General features: G+C 44.2%; 1 protein-coding gene across 3 annotated transcripts in view; it reads right to left on the reverse strand.

The window, feature by feature from the left end:
- Positions 1-17,597, reverse strand: part of Prickle2 (prickle planar cell polarity protein 2) — a 327,904-nt gene that overhangs the window by 227,829 nt on the left and 82,478 nt on the right. The window contains exon 1 of one of the 3 annotated variants that reach the window (XM_050160241.1): positions 1,719-1,829. The exons of the other annotated variants lie outside the window; for them this stretch is intronic. The gene's annotated coding sequence lies outside the window, so the exon portion shown is untranslated. Of the gene's footprint in view, positions 1-1,718; positions 1,830-17,597 lie in introns of those variants that run through there. 3 annotated transcript variants of the gene reach the window in all.

Below are 17,597 nucleotides of genomic sequence, written 5' to 3' on the forward strand. Positions count from 1 at the left end.
TGAGGGACTTGGCTGATAGCTCAGTCAACAAAGTGCTTGCATCATATACATGAGGACCAAAGTTTGATCCCCAGAACTCACATTAAAAAAAAATCAGGCTTAGTTGTCCACACGCATAATCCCAGAGCAGGTGGAAACAGGCATTCACTGCCCTGCCAGCATAGCCTAAAAACAGGGCAGATAGCACCTGGGAAACAACATCTGAAGTCGCCCTTTGACCTCTACACACGTGTGCATGCACAAGTTCGATTTGGCTCAGTACCTATGGGTTGATGAAGCTTGCTTTGCTTTAGGGTGATATTATATAGTAGTCTGTGTAGGACCTGAGTCTTTTGTCCCTGAAAGTCTTCTAAGTCCCGCTTAGCATCTTTAAAGCCTCAAGAAGCCCACGAAGATTTTATTTACATCACATCCAACTCTGATACTTAGATCCTCAGAGTATGGCAGCCTGGAGACCTTGTATCCAGTCTTCTTCTACACCTAACTACTAAAATGATAATGTGTTCATCCCCAGAAGACATGATGGCACAGGTATTCACATACCTACGGGACAACACTGGGAAGACTAGCTTAGTCTGTTGTATGGAGACACCGTCTTGCTATGTAGTCCAGGCTGTCCCCAAATTCAAAGCAGGACTTGAAGGGGATGGAGAAAGAGAATATGAAAATCCAGAGTAGATCTGGGTTATCCTCCACAAGTACATGATTCCCTAAGGGAAGAAGCTGCTACAGGTTAGAACAATGCCTTATTAGTGTTCACAGATCGTTTGCAGAAAACATAACATTCCTCTCATGTAACATGATGAAAACATAATCTGTAGGCAGCACTCTGTCCTTGTGTGTGTGTGTGTGTGTGTGTGTTTAAGACACTTTAAAAGAACCTGCACCACTGTAATCAAATGCTAGCCAAAGAGAGTTGGGACGCTAACCATAGCAAAGCGCTTGCTGCTCATCACATCTGCTAGAACTGCACAGCCGATTGCCCAAGATGTCCACCTGGGTTGATAATGAACCACATTTCATGCTCGCAATGGCTTTTCTGGTGCCCCTGTTGCTGCTGGCTGCCTTACATGTCCTCAGCATGGACTTCCTCTCAGCTTGAGTGGGGCTGTGGGGGAGGTCACCTTGCCAACTAGACAGAAAGACAAAAATCACTTGACTCAAAAACCATTTGGAATTTTTCAGCCAAACTCCATATTCTCTTCATTTCCTGAGGAATCTCTTTTTAATGTAAAAACTCTTCCTGTTGACATGACTGGGGGACGGGGCGGGGACTGGGGGGAGGCTGCTTTCCATCCACAGAAAACTGTTAGTTCAGACATAATGTAAAGCAGAGGCAGCTGAAGCCAGCAGCCCCTGTGTGTGTGAGAGATACAAGTACTTTAGTTCCCCATTTTTTCTGTGATTCGAGTATCTTCGTTCTCAGACAGGTTTTCTCATAGCCACAACCATCAAACTGTAAAACCCTGCCATGATCTCCCAATTGTAAATTCTTGAGTTTATTCAATTAGAAGCGGCACACAGTGAGATACCTCTGCCAGGACAACACAAACGCAATTAGCAGAAGCCCTCTGTCCTGAGAGGATACCCCTGTCTGTCCTGTAAACACTTACACTGACTTGTTGACATCACCCCAAGGAACACCAGCCGAAGCAAGCCTTTGACTAGATCAATATATGGTTTTACGATGAGAAATTGTCCTTTTAATGAAAACAAACCTGCACGCTGCTCACTGTTTCCACGAGTGACGAGTCTAAGCGGTGCTCCCATGCCATTGATTGCCCTGGTGCTGTGGGCTTCATCATTGAACATACAGATGAGAGCTCTGCCTGTACTGTGAGTCATGTTTGGTTTATTCTGTGAGATCTGCCAGAGTTTCCTAATTAGGAAACTGTCTGGAGAACATCAAGAAGTCAGACACTCCTCTGCTGCAGCGAAGAGGCCAGGCTTACTAACACGTTTACCCCAGAGGCTGCCGGAATGGCCAGCTGCTAAGTGCACACGTGGCCGACAACCACAGGACTCAGAATTCCCCTTGCCAAGCACCAGTGCCTCTGACTCCCCAGCCCATCTAGGGGCTCAGCAGGCAGGAGGATTGTTTTGCTATAGCCAGGTCCACCTTAGAAAGTCCAAAGATGCTTCTGTTCCACAGACCTGATACAGCCACCAGTGGGCTTGCACAGGCTAGTGAATACCAGCAAGGACACTGGGGATGGGCAAGATGCACCATCAGCACCTGAGAGCTGAACCCTGTTTATGTGGTTCCAGAATTTTATTGTGCTGCCTCTAGCCTGCTTATTTTTTCTATTCTCTCCCCTACCTTTCTCTTTCCACACCACCAAACCCTTGTGTTTTTATCCGAGACTTCTAGGTGCCTTTAAATAATGCTAGAGTCTTTCTTTCCTGGTCTTTAATCTCTAACTAACTGGGATCAGTATTTTCCAGTTACATACAGTATGCCTGTGCAGTTCTGGAACATATGCTGACAAGTCATTTGGCAAACACTTTCCTTTGTTGCAACAAGCTGCACTGTGGAGGACTGTAGCTTTGGCAACCAAATATGTGCACATTCTTAATGAAGCAGGAGAGATAAGGAATCCATCTCAATGCTGGCTGTGGGCTCTGGGGATCCAGAGTCCTATTAAAAAGGAAAGCAGTAATCTATTTTATAGAAGGGTTGTTAGAATGATTTCCAGATGGATCTAGGAGGCTCAAGGAGAGGAGAGAGGTTACTGAAGAGCTGTGCTGGATTTACGTGGAGAAAACTGCACAGTCACAAACAGTTGCCTTTGGGAGGAATCAGCCCCAGTTTTGTCAAAGCAATTAACACTTTACAGGGTATCTTATAAAACAGACAGGACATCAGGCTAAAGGACAATAAGAAATGCAAGTCATTCTCACACGAGAGGACAGATGGCCTCATTCATTAATTCAACAAAAATCATGGAGAACTAGTGTGCTAGTTACTGCTCTAGGCCCTAGGAATACATCACTAAGATTCCTCTACTCCCGTGTAGTGCAGGGGATGAAGGCTTACATTTAGAATATATATATATATGTATATGTCAGATGGCAGAATGGGTGACTCCCGATTATTTTGAAAATTATATGGTGCTTCTAGAGGAAGGAGATAGTGGGAAAACCCAGCGTGACATCTAGAGCCTCGGTATGCAGCCCAAACAAGCAAAATAACCAGTTACCAAAATTAAGCTCTTCTTAAATAATCTCAGTTGATGGCGTATTTCCTGCGCCCGAGGAGGCGTGGCCTCTCTAGAGATGTCTCTTATCCCTCCACCTGCTCCCTGGGGCTTCCAGAACTCATGTGGGCACTGCTCCCTCCGTGAGGCAGGAGGCACTCGCTTTATACTTCAGGGGCTTTTTGCTTCACATGTTCACATATTGCTTGATTGACACTCTGTCTTGCTTTAGAGGGAACTTAAAGCAGCTACAAGGACATATGAAATATAAGATGGCATAAATTTAAAATAGGAACAAAAGGAGAAGAAAAATGAGGACAGGGACATGAAACAGATCCAAGAATGGGGCTGAATTGCCTACCCAAAAGACGTATGGGCCACAAATTTGGCTCTAATTTTGTAGCAGTCAACATGGAAAAAAAATTATACAATTACAGAACTGTGTCTAAAAAGTAAAACCCATCCAGTATTTCTGGAAAAATTAAAATACATCTATGTATGGTCATTAGTACTCTGTTCCTGCTCCTCTTGGGGGCTCTGCTAGGTCCTGTCACAGGAGTTATTATCCAAGTATCTGTGGACAAGAGAAAAATAAGCCCATCCACCTGTTCACGTTTCATTCATCCAACCTTTTAAGCCATAAGCATACAAAAAGCACGGAAGCAGAAGCTATGGGCAGGCTGGTGAATAAACCAACAATGCTTCCTCATGTGACAGAAAGAGAATGTGACAAAATACAAGGGAACCATCACAAAACACACCATGTTATGAATAAACATGACATACAATAAGATAAAGGCTTCATAGGGGTATCTGCAGCTAAGGCCTCCTTAAAGAAGTAAAAACAGTTGAAGCCCTAAGTGAGAAGTGGATCTTAGAAGAGCCTGAAATTTACAGAAGTAGGCTCTTGCAGAACATTACTTTAACTATGTAAAGACATGTTACATGTGTTTATGCTGCATTTGCTTAATGATGTAAAGATGTGTTGTTTTGCTTACCTAAAGAACCTGATTGGTCTAGTAAAAAGCTGAGTGACCAATAGCTATGCAGCAGAGGGATAGGTGAGACTGGCGAGCAGAGAGAATAAGAAGGAGGAGGAATCTAGGCTCTCGGGAAGAGGCGAGAACAAGAGAGAAAGAAAGGGAGAGGCCAGTCAGCCAGACAGGCAGAAAGCAGGAAAAGTAGGTCACACAAAATGAAGGGTAAAAAGCCCTGAGGCAAAGCACAGATAAAGAGAAACAGGTTAAACTAAGTTATAGGCGCTAGCTAGAAACAAGCATAAGCTAAGATTAAGCATTCATAACTAATAAGAAGTTCTGTGTCGTGATTTGGGAGCTGGTTGGTGGCCCAAAAGAAAACCTGCTAGGGGAGCCCTTTGCAAAGATTCCAAGGGAGAGAAAAATCCATCCCAGGGTGATCAGAGATCACTGGAACTCAAACACAGTAGGCAGGGCAGAAAGTGGTATTGGACAATGCCTGCCATTTTAGACAGAGCAGGGTTGTGCACATGATGGCAAAGAGTTAGCTTTATCTCCGGTGAAGAAAGGGTTTTAAGTAAGGAAATGACACACAGTGCACATTTGAAGATAGCTCCAGCTGCCGCTTGGAGAAAGGGCAGAAAGTAGGGAGCCAGATCAGTGAAGATGCTGCGGCTGGAATGAATTGGAAGGCCAAAACGGGAAGCAGGGAGGGAACTGTTAGAAACAAACAAGCAAACAAACAAAAAAACACTTGGGGTTGTCCAGAATTAGTGAGTAGGTTGGAAACAGTGAGAGAAAAGCCTGAGGTTTCTAGGTCAGAGGTGGCACAGAGGACAGTGGCAATAACATCAACTTATCAACAGGCTGTAGCTCTGTAGCACAGGGCATTGTGCGAAGGACAAGTCTGAAAGATCTCAGGCCATCATTTCAATGGCTATGTTAGCATTTTTGCCTTCCATTGGAGGGGAGGTATCAGGATAGAACACACGGTCTGAACTGGATCAGGAGTGATTTTTGTCCATTCATAGTTTCTGTCTCCCCTCTACCAGGCGTGTGTGTGTGTCCCCTCTACCAGGCGTGCGCGCGCGCGCGAGTGTGTGTGTGTGTGTGTGTGTGTGTGTGTGTGTGTGTGTGTGTGATAGGTTTCCTGGAAGCTTTGAGTCCTCTCCAAACAATGCAGTGTGATCCAGCAGCCACAGACCCGTGACCCCAGCTTGGTTCTGTCTCTAGTAATGTAGTCACATTGAAAGCATACAATGTCAAAGTTGGCAGAATGAGATGACTGTTTCTCTTTTCTTTCTGCATTTCCAAGGTCTTGAGTGTCAAAACTCAGCAACCATCTCTCAGGTTCTTTTTCATGATGTGGAGACAAGGAGAAAGGGTCACAGGTAGAACCAAAGGGAGGCGAAGGATAAGACTCTCGGATTGTCCCAGAACCATTCTTAGGAGTGTGGGTCCAGAGGGAGGCTGGCAGATTATTCAAGGGTGAAAGCACAAGGTTTGGAATGCTTCCCAAAGAAGCCTTACTCCTGACTGTTCCAGATCAGTGCCTTTCTAGGCTTTGCCATTCCCCGAGAAAGGCCATTCTACCCCTGGCCCGGCACTGAACTCCCACTGTTTGCTAGTTTTGCCTGAAAGTTCCTTCTTTTATCAAAAAGTCCCGGGAGCTGCTATTTCAGCTGATTTCCTTCTCAACTTCTAGTCTGTTTTCAAAGGAGTTGGCCTTGATTGACTATGAAGTAATGGTTCACATTGAATAGGCGCATCAAAGACTTTCCTGTGGCCTTTGAAAAAGAAAAGGGATATATCAACTCTGAGCAGGGAGAGAGGGAGATAATGAAGAAAAAGCCCAACATTCTCATTCCCAAGAGTTGCCATCCATATAAATATATTTGTTTTATCACACATATATGAACTGAAACTAAAAATTCTAACTATGATTAGATTGGTTGAATTTGGGAGGATGGAGGGAAAGAATGGTTAAATCAGGCAGACCTGTCATAGCACGGTCTTAGCTTGCTTTCTGTTGCTGGGATACACCACTGTACCCCAGCTGGGATACTAAAGCAATGTGGGAAGGAAAGGGTTTATTTGCTTTATAGGGAAGAACTGAAGCAGAGACCCTGCAGGAACGCTGCTTACTGGCTTGCCCCCCGCCCCATAGGGCTCAACCTGCTTTCTTACACAGCCCAGGACCACAGAGGTGACACCACTCATGGTGGGCCCAGTCCTCCCACATCAATCATTAATCAAGAAAATGTCCCACACAGGCCAATGGGATGGCAGAGATTCCCTAGTTGAGATGTCAATGTGGAGAATGGAGGGGACTCCGTTCATGCCTTAAACTAGCCAGCATGAGTATGTTAGGGCCTGCCATTTGCATGCTTTGCTCTTCTCACTCCATCCACTGGGCCACCATCGGGACAGGGATTCACCTTCCCTTTTAAATGTAGAGGAGGAACCTAAAGCTGAGAGACTATGTCTAGGGCAATGGAAGTGACCGTCCTCGTTGCCAGCATCCAGCAGCAGAGTGGCTAGTATGTGACTCTCAACAGGGAGTCATTTCCCATCCCAGGGGACATCACCTGGAAGAGTGGGTGAAAGCGTGCCTAGAATTAAATGGTGCTGTGTGACATGCTACAGCAGACAGGCCAGGCCTCCAAGCGCCAGGACACCTAAGCAGAGAGGCCTGGCCACAGAGAACAGTCACGTGGATGCTTTCATTTTTGTCACACTGAAAAACAGAAGCAGAAAAGTCTAAGTGGAGAAGTGGATTCTCACCTCAATACCTGCCTAATTATTACCTTGAGTCACCTGCAGGATTCACATTTCCACCAGATCCAGCAGCTAGTTCTTTTGCATCAGGCATTTCACAGATTTATTTAGTGAAATCCCAAACTAAAGCTTTCAAAGCATGGGGGATTCATGTCTTCCAAGGCCAGCCTGAAGTCTGACTTTGAAGGCATTTCTCTCGTACCCTCTAGGCTTCATGGGAGCAGACTCAGCTGCCAGAAGGGACATACAACTGTGATGCCAGCACTTGAGAGACTGAGCAGGGAGGATCCTGAGTTGGAGGTAAGCCTGAGCTACATAGTGATACGTGGCTCCCAAAGAAAAGATAAACAAAAAAGGGGGGCAAGCTGTGTTCAACCATGAAAATGTCTGCAGAAATACTGTCTGTGCAGAACTCTAGCTTCAGATGGCTTGGGTTTAAATACCAAATCTCCCATGATAGCCTTAGGCAACTCAGACTCATTGGGGCCTCTTTTACCTCATCTATAAAATGGGCATAGGAAGTTTAAATTCTATAGAGTTACAGAGATCAACTAGATTACCCATTTTGAATTAAGAAAGAGATGCTCCCCCTTTGATGTTATCATTGTCTATTATTGGTGTGAAGTTGCCTGCCTCTGTCTCCTTCACCCTGGAACAAAAGCCCAGTGTCAGCCTATTACAATACAAACAATGGTGAATTGGCTTTCCTCTGATGGAACACATGATTGTTCTTTAATCTCTGGTTTTTTTTTTTTTGTTTTTGTTTTTTTTTGGTGGGGACTTGTATTTTCCATCTTGTATTTCCTTTCCACCGAGTGCTACAGCTTGAGGAAATCTAAGTAAAGTGCATGCTTTTAAGAACACCTGTTGAGATGCCTTTTGGAGAACATTTGGTGTGCCCAGACCCTGGAGAACAAAGGATGAGTTGTATTAGCTTCATAATCTTAGAGACTCCACAACAGGGTGGCTTCTGATGGCAAAGTGCTTCTGGCACCTGGGTGCCAAGTCCAACGCTGAATAAAGAGGCCGGCATCTGGTACTCTGTGTCCTACAAACCACCTCTGTCCCTTTGCTGAAAACTATCTTCTTTGGACAGCTCCTTGTCATCAGTTCACTCCACAAGCCAACCAAGAATAGACACCGAAGGTCCAACCCCAAGGCGGTGGGGAGGGGCTAGCCTGCATGCAAGCCCTAGATGTGTGTTCTTAAGAAGTTGAACTGGCTGTGGGCAATGTGACCAGGGAAACTAGTAAGCCAGTTGCTCCCCCTGGACACGCAGTTCTTACAGCAGCCGAAGTTCTGGGGTGTTCTCAGAAGTCACAAATTCCTATACGCAATCTCTAGAGGACCCAGGGGATGCCAGGTCCCTGGTGGAGCCAAGAACAGTGTGGAAAGAACAGTCTATCCATTTCCAGGTGGCACCCAAAGCAGCGGGAGAGGTTTGCACGAGACACACTGGTATGTCAACTTCTTTATTTTCAGCACAACACTGGCCCTAAACGCGGTTAGACTGGGTTGATTCTGCTCCTTCTATGCTACTGATGCTTGTACTATTTTATTAGTTTGAAATACCTTGTAAATTATATGCTCAGTGTATAAAATTGAAAATAAAAAACATAAAACCCCTAAAGGCACAGATTTATAACATTAAAAATATCATTTATAATTCTACCACCCAGGATCTCCTTTCAATGGTATTAGTTTAAATATGTATGTATATGTATACATATAGTTTAAATATATATAAATGCATATAAATCTCTGTACATACGTTACTAGAGATACACTATATATGTGCATATATATGCATGTGTGTATATATACACATATAACTGGAAATACTTATGCATACACACATGCATGCCACCATATATTCTCTACATATATTCCCATACATACATATGTTCACACATATATTCCCATATTTATGTATATATACACATAATAATTTTCTCAGAAACATGGTAAAAATGGTTTCAAACAGCAGCTTTTGTCATAGAGGTTATTTTGATTCTTTTCCATACATAGTCATAACATAGTTTTTTTTCGGTCCTTAAAACAATCCTATGACACATATAGATTAGAAAATTGAGGCAAAGGGGTAAAGAACCCAGCAGGAAAGAAGCTAGTTTGGTGGTAAAAGGACGAACAGACTCATGTTACTGTACCAAACCCTGTCTTTAATTTACCAAGAATCAGAGTCAGCAAGCTTTTCCAGGGAAGAGCCAGAGGGAAAGTATTTTAAGGTCTGTGGGCCTGACTATTTCTGTCGCTGGCTACACAGCTCCACTGCTGCAGCAAGAGAGAAACAAAGAGAAATGGATGGATGTGAGAGAAACCTGATCGGAGCATTTGCTGACACCAAAGTCCGAGTTTGAGATTATTCTCCATGTCATGCTGCATTTATTGGTTTATTCTAACTATCACAAACATAAAACAACTCCTTGTAGAACTGAAAAAAAAAAATCCAGGATTTGGCTTTAGGCCAATGGGTCCTGAATACTCACCAATAATGCTGGCCTATGTATTTTTTCTAAAATGTATCTTTTGTTTGTTTAATTATTGAACTTCAGGAACAAACCAGCTAACAGCAGTGACATTTGCAGCCCTAGTACACTAATAGTCAAGGACCGCAGAGACTGAAACGGTGTAAGAGGGAGGCTGTGACTGTCGAATTTCACATCACAGCAGGCTCTGAAGACGTAAATTATTGCCTGCATTTTATAGCTGTAAAAACCAAGGCCCAGATAGCTAGGAAACTTGCTGTGTTCATGTAGTTAAACACACGCACACACACAGATGTGATAAAGAGTCTAACTTCACAATTTAGTCTTAAATCCCTAGTGTCCCCTTTTTCTGTCAACACGACAGATACACAGTTCTGAAAAGCATATATTGAGAGATACATGCTGATCAAAACAATAGTGCCATGATCCCAACATGTCAGAACTCACGACCAAGTCCACATCACACTTGCAAGCTCTTGAGGAGTACTGTAGATAAGCTCTTCCCCCAAAGTACAAATTTAACCAGCAAAAACAAATAGGACATGCAATAAATGAGATAAGTATCAAATATGTTTGTGTTTATTTTGCTCTTGAATCATCCCATCTGAAATTCCAGTACAACAGAAGACTTTTGACATCACCCAAGGGATAAGGACAATAATTCGAAATTAGATGCACTGGTGCTATGGAAAGCAGATACTGAACCAGAAAAGGAGGAAAAGCAGAGGCGAGGGAAGGCCACTTATGGAGTACCCAAAGTTACTTACCTATGTGGCTCAAGCTTTTGCAGCATCAGTCAAGAAATGCCTAATGAGCTATTATTTTAACCAAACCTTCCAATACCTGTTGATTTGATTCCCGCTGACACTATCTTAGTTACTGTTCTGTTACTGTGATAAAACACCATGACCAAGGCAATTTAGAGAAGAAAGAGTTATGGATCCATGATGGCGGAATGAAGGCATGGTGGCAGAACAGCTGAGACACATTTCGGTACACAAGTGTGTTGAAATAAGAGTGGCAGGGCTGTGTCCCCAGCACCCCAGCTGCCTGCTAGCTCATGCCCAAAATAACAACACACAAATTGTATTCTTTTAAACACTGCTTGCCCATTATATCTAGCCTCTTCTCGGCTAACTCTGGCACCTGGACTAGCTCATTTCTAATCATCTGTGTAGCACCCCCAAGGGTGCGCTTACCGGGAAGATTCTAGCCTACGTCCATCCTGAGTCGGAGCTTCATCGCATGTGTCTCTGAGAGCAGAGCTATCTCGCGTCTCTCAGAAGACAGGAGCATGGCATCTCTGCTCCAGAGAGCAGAGCTATCTCGCGTCTGTCTGAGGAGTCTTACCTCACTTCCTCTTCCTCCTGTTTACTCCTCCCACCTATGTTTTAACCTATCAGGGCAAGCAGTTTTTTTTATTTAATTAACCAATGAAATCAACAGATTGATATATGACACTTCCACATCACTAGTAGGAGGCATAGAAAAACACACTGGAAAAGCCTCAAAACCCGCTCCCAGTAACACATCTCCTCCAATGGGCCACACCCCCCAATCCTTCCCAAACAGTTTCATCAACTGGGGACACCAAGTGTTCAAACCTATGAGCCTATGAGGGTCATTCTCATTCAAAACACCACAGCCACAGTCCATCCACTAGGGAGAAAGTGGTGTGTGACCCTAGATTTCCATATAAGGACTGGCCCTAAAGGAGGGACATGATCCACTCAGCTGCACAGGAGACTGGTCTCCTCAGTGGTACCTCTTCATCCTCAGTTTCAAAATAGTAGACAGGCAAAAGGAATAATGGAGGAAAACAGACCAGGTTGTATGTGTCTGAGAGACTGGGGAGTAAATCTTCATGTTCTGTCACGAGAAATCCAAAGAACACAGGCAGCATTACTTCCCAGTTCCACGAGCACTCTTCCATCAACAACCAGAACCCTGTGTTCTCAGGCAGCCAAAGGGAAAGTGCAGAACAGAAAGGGAAGAAAAATCACAGAAAGAGGTCCCAGTGCCTTGCCAGTCCTCTCACCTGGCATCTACCCCTGGCCTGGCACAGAAGTAGGGTGCACAAGTTCCTGGGATGGCCACTGAGAGAGGGTGCTCACTTCTGGAGGGTCTCTCTCGGAGCAGCCAACGCCCAGATGCTGACCCAGGCCAACCTCATCCATACCCAGCACAGGCCTCACATTCAGCCACTCCCAGAGTTGTGTGCTTTCTAAACATGATCACTAGGAAATGGCTCACAAACAGTTGCCTCCTGCTCTTTGCTCCCGTCAGAAAGAAAACACTATCTGAAGAAGGGCACAGCCTCTCAGATGAAATGAAGACTTCCAAGAATATTGGAAAGTAGTGAGGTCGGGAATGAGAGGAATTTCAACAAGTTTTTGGGGGATTACCACACAGGGGAAAATAGTAATAGTTGTAATAAGGGGCGGTCATTCATTCTAACCTGCCTGGCAGCATGTTTAAGTTCTAGATACAATACTGAGTTTTTATATGCACACAGGCACTTTAATTCTCAAATAACTCCATTTAACAAAAAGTGAAACAGTCCCAGAGCAAGAAGATATGTAAATATGCATAACTGGCCTTTATAAAAGCCAATAGTTGAGAATGAATGTCCCATTAAACAATACTAGCATGCATACATACACCCACTGACTGCTACAGCAAACCAGGCACTGCAAACAGCAAAATACTTAAACACTGGAGGACCATGCATTCTGCCAGGCATTTCTAAGCAGTTGCTCTAAATTCAAAGCCTTAATAAAGGAGCCATAATTTGAGTGAGCTCATCATCTTAGGCAATGTTCTGATAGAGCCTCCTGTAAACATAAGGCTTCTCTTGCACACTGTGTACCTGAGAATGCTTTGTACATCTTCAGATGTGGCATTCAGTGACGCTGAGAGGGAGAAGCGGGCGGGGGTGGACGTGCACATTTGTAGTGTTTTCAAGTCTATCGTCTCTGTGCTGTAGCACAATCATTCAGGAACCGACGGTGCTGTTTTCACAACACTGGAAAGATTCAATTCATCTTTCAAACTGAGAACTCACGTGAGGGTGGGGCTGCTAAGCTGTAAGTCATACAATGATCTTCCCTGTAAAAGGGCAACCGTCACCAAGCGTCACAAGTCTCTCAGCATCATGTGCCTGACATGTCACTGCCCAGTTTTTAAAAATATTTTAGCAGTGTATATTAATTGCACAACTCAGTGGGCTTCCTGGTATTTCTATACATTACATGGTGCACTGGGAACACAATTGCCCTCTATTGCACTTTCTTATCTCCTCTCCCTTCTCCCCTCTATGTCCCTAAAAATTACCTTTTCCCCAATTACATTCGGCACAGGAGACAAAGCATGCTTGTCTTTCAAAGTGGCTTATTTTACTTAATATGTTAATCTCTGGCACCAGCCATTTTCTTGTGTAGGACATAATTTTATTCTTTCTAATAGCTGAATTAAATTCCACTCTGTGTTTAAATTAAGCACACTCATGCATGCATGCATGTGCACACACACAAACACACACACCCTTAGCCTAGGCTGGTTCTTTAACTTGGCTATTGGGATAGCACTGCAGTAACTGTAGTTGAGTAGGTACCTCTATTGTGTACTTACAGTGATTCGTGGGAGCATACATCTAAGAGTGGTAATTCTATTTTTAATGGTTTGAAAACCCTCCACAATCATTTCCTTAGAGGACAGACTAATTTACATACACAACATCAATGCATAAGGGTTCTTTTCCCCACTCCTTGACAACCTGCACAACAGCTGTCTTTTAGTTTCCCCGAGGGTACTCGATCAGACTGAAGTGATGGAAACTCAATGTAGTCTATGTGTATGATGTATGGGTGAGCACGGGGCCATGAGTGCCATGTCCAAGTATAGAGAATAGACAAGTTTTGGGAGTTGGTTCTCTCTGTCCACCTTGCTGAAGCAGGGCCTCTCCTTTCAGCTGTTCTGCAAAATCCAAGTAAACTTGCTCAAGAGTTGTGGGTGATTATCCTATGTCTGCCTCCCATCCCCCATGTCTGCCTCCCACCCCCATGTCTGCCTCCCATCTCCAGTCTGCTTCCCATCCCTTCCCATCCCCCATGTCTGCCTCCCATCCACCAAGTCTGCCTCCCATCTCCAGTAGGAGTGAAACAATTACGAATGTGTACCATTGGGGCTGGAAAGATGACTCAGTAATACAGAGCACTGTCTGCTCTTCTAGAGGACCCAGCACCCACATGATGGCTCATAACATCTGTAACTCCAGTCTTAGAGAATCCAGTGCCTGCTTCTAACCCCCAAGGGTACTACTGCATTGGACTTGGTTTACAGACACACATGAAAGCATAACACTTATACACACAGAAATAAATTAAACAAACAAAACAAATGCACACCACTGCATCTGGCTCTTTCATATGTAAGAGGATGTGTTCCTGGGAACAAAAGAATCAGCTTAACCAGATCATCCTAACCTAGGAATTTTGGATAAAGTCTGCCTCAATATGCTTACAATCCTGCCCCATGCATTCAAATTGCCCTCAAGTCAGGTCATTTCAACACATTTTTTCACACCTACCGCTCACTTTTCTACAGTTATTGACTAATCCCCTCAGCCCTGGTGATGATTGATGATTAAGGTACCTTCTGATGTGGGGGTGGGGTGGTGGCGAATCTGCTGGCTTGGGCTTTGTTTCCTTGACTACATTCTTGTGAGCCTTTTCTTGTAAATTCTGCGCTTTCAGCATCTATTACATATGCATTTCTTTGACATTTTCATGGCACCTTTAGTGCCATTTCTTTTTCCAAAGCTCTTTCAAGATGTTTTTAGCTATGTATATGGGGGGAGCGGGATTTGAATGAGAGCAGGTGCCCACTTAGGCCAGATGCCTCAAGTTCCCCCATTGCCGGAGCTCCAGGCAATTGTGAGTCACCTGCAATGGGTACTAGAAGCTGAACTTGGTCATCTGCAAGAGCTCTGAAACCCTGGGCCATCTCTCTAACCTCTCCAGCACCATCTCTTAAGGCCATGTTCCAGATATCAAGTTAGTATTTGTAAGACTATGACATAATAGCATGAGAAAATGGAGGAGCGATGGACAGCACCTTCACAATGAGGACAACAAAGGAATGCAACCCTCGGGAGGAAGAAAGGGGGACCACGTGTTCTTATTTTGGGGGATCACTTAAGTACCCCGGGGAGGGGTCAGGACTGGCCTGCTGGGATTTGAAGTCCGGACCAGGCCTGGGGACTGAGGTAGATGCCAGGGACTGGGGCCTAGGCTCCCCGCCTAACTAACAGCCACCTCATCCGCTAGGGCTGGGGCTTAGGCTCCCTCCTAACTAACAGCCACCTCATCCGCTAGGGCTCGGCACTTGACAGTCATAAGGAAGCCACTTTCAGCGTCATCCTCCACTTATGAACACAGAAACAAAAATGCCTCTACAACAAACAGCACTAATAAATTGGTGCTGATACGTAATCAGCATCTGACCAATATTAATCCTTTGACATCAATGCTGAAGAGAATTAAAATAATCAGGCATAGAAACTTTATTAAAAGGGGAGGAGCAGAATTTATAAGAAAATTCCACCCATGAAGCAATCGTTATTAACATTTAAACACATTCCTTTTTACATTAAAAAAACATCGGGAAGCAAACTATAAGACATTCATCTTTAATAAGAGAATTCGCTTTTCTGGACTGGCAAGATGTCAGGTAAAGGCACGCTCCGCCCAAGCTTGAAGACCTGAGTTCCATCCCTGGAACTCACAAGATGGAAGGGGAGAGCCAGCTCCTGTGAGTTGTCCTTTGACTTCTGCACATGGGCTATGGCACACACAAGTGAACACACACACACAAAAAATACATTCAATTGAATAGGCTTTCCCTACATCATAGGAGTTTTTTGAGACCATCTCTCTAATAGCTACATTATTTCAGCATTACTATTCCCATGCCTATTGCAAGAATGTTTCATACCTTAAGGCTACACAGTTAGATTGTTTCCAATTTGCAACTATAAAAATAACATTGGCATAAACACTTCTTTTTCTTCCCCTTTATGATTATTTCCTAAGCAAGACTCCTGAAAATGACATTACTTATTGAGTCAAAAAAAAGTACACACTTTTCTTGGCCTTCTGATAACACTGGGTCAGAATTTGAACCAATGTGTGTCCCTAACACTATGTGAGTGTCAGTCACCCAACCGTTCATCAACACTGAACCCCAGGAACATGCAATCAATCCCCTCCACACTCCCAAAACGCCTTTGCTATCTGATAGACACAAGGGCATTGCCTTTTTTTTTTCTTTTGCTCATTTTAATTTGTACTGTTTGTGTGCTGGTGCACAGAACTTTTGAAATCCACTCCCCTTGCGAATTTGACGTCTCCAGAACATCCCGCTTCCTGTGCTTTGCCCTTTTGGAAGGCACTTTCAAAGCAGTTATCATCTGTAAAAGTCAAGAATGGGTCCTGCCTCTGCCTTCCACTTTTTTCTTATTTTAAATTGTCTTCTCATTGCTGGTCTAGTGCTGGCAAGGGTCATGAATGTCAGCTAATCCATTCTGATGAGAGATTGTCCTGTATGTCCCCAGGGCAGAGCAATGATTGCTGGCACCCTTGTCCTACATATGTCATTCTTTGTATAATTTTTAACCCAGAGTTCACAAGTACCACTCAGAGAAGAAAGCTGCGGGAACTCAGATGGGGAGGGTCACTAGTCCACACACACAAAAAAAGCCCCGATGAGGTCTGCCTCCGACAATCGCTTGTAATTAGAAGGAAAATTGGAGATCTGTCAAAGCTCATGCTGCCCTCCCCACTTGCCTTCATCTGCCTGAGATGCATGGAGCCTGGACCACAGGATGCTGGCTCACCATGCTGACAGGCCCACCATGCAGGATGCCCAGGGAGCTGTCATAGAACCAGGGCAAATCCAGTTCAGAAGAACCCAGGAGCCAAGGGAATGGCTCAGTAAAGGACCCCCTGTAGGAGACTTGGACATTCAAAATGTTTTTTTTTTTTTTTTTGTATGACCATAAAAGCCACATAGGCTTTACTAGACTATGCCGTTTGATCCTATAATTACCAGTTTCACGTTTCTTTTCTGGAATGCAGCTTACCTTCCTGTTTTGTCTTTGATATGATAGTCTTTTCACCTTCTACTTGATATTGCAATTCTCTGCATGTGTTTCTTACACATACGGAATATTCAGAACTCTGTTAACCCTTTAAGATCCCTGCTTTCAGGAGAGGTGTCCCCATTCCTCATCTGGAAAGGAGGGCAGCACAGAGTGCCTGAGCTCCACCAAGCTGCAGAGAGACGGCCGTTCCAGAGGCAAAGCAAAAAGACTGGAGCATTAAAAAGAGCAGTACAATTCGAGACCTGGAGTAGCATTTACAAAAGCTGTCTAACCATATCTCCTTGCAAGAAGTGGTCTCATTGTAAATGACAGAAGTCAATGAACATTTCCTACTTGATGGCAAGTGGAACCTACAGAAGCTCTGGAACAGCCAAGTCAAAGTCACCTTGTCTGGAAGGGCCTATTGTGACCAACCTGAAAGATAGCTAATAGAGTCTGCTCTGTTTGGCCTTATAATTCACAACCCTGCTTTTCAGGCAATGCATCCTAAAGGGACAGACACCTACTAGATCAGGACCACAAATAGCACCAATGTCTCGTCTCGTCTCGTCTCGTCTCGTCTCGTCTCTTCTCTCCTCTCCTCTCCTCTCCTCTCCTCTCCTCTCCTCTCCTCTCCTCTCTTCTCCTCTCTTCTCCTCTCCCTCCTCTCTCTCTCTCTCTCTCTCTCTCTCTCTCTCTCCTGAGGTGCTGCTTTACATTGCTAATTGAACCTGACATGGTACAGACCCTTCCCCTGGCTTCTACACATGGATGCAAAGTTGACCAAACACCAACTTTCAGCCAAAACACTTACATGCAACATGGGCATATGGCCTTCACATCCAACTGGCTTAAGTTTAATGCCTAGTTTTGTGTTTACAAGTTCTAAGACAGTGGGCAAAATATAATGCTTTCTCTGAGATATTAACAGAAAATGGTTTCAAATAAGATTATTTTGACAGTACCTGGAACATGGTGAGAATAGGATAGACTGCTG

The sequence above is a fragment of the Alexandromys fortis genome, unplaced genomic scaffold (genome assembly GCF_014885135.2).
Source record: "Alexandromys fortis isolate MF-2015 unplaced genomic scaffold, M_Fortis_MF-2015_v1.1 scaffold_111, whole genome shotgun sequence".
Taxonomy (NCBI): Eukaryota; Metazoa; Chordata; class Mammalia; order Rodentia; family Cricetidae; genus Alexandromys; species Alexandromys fortis.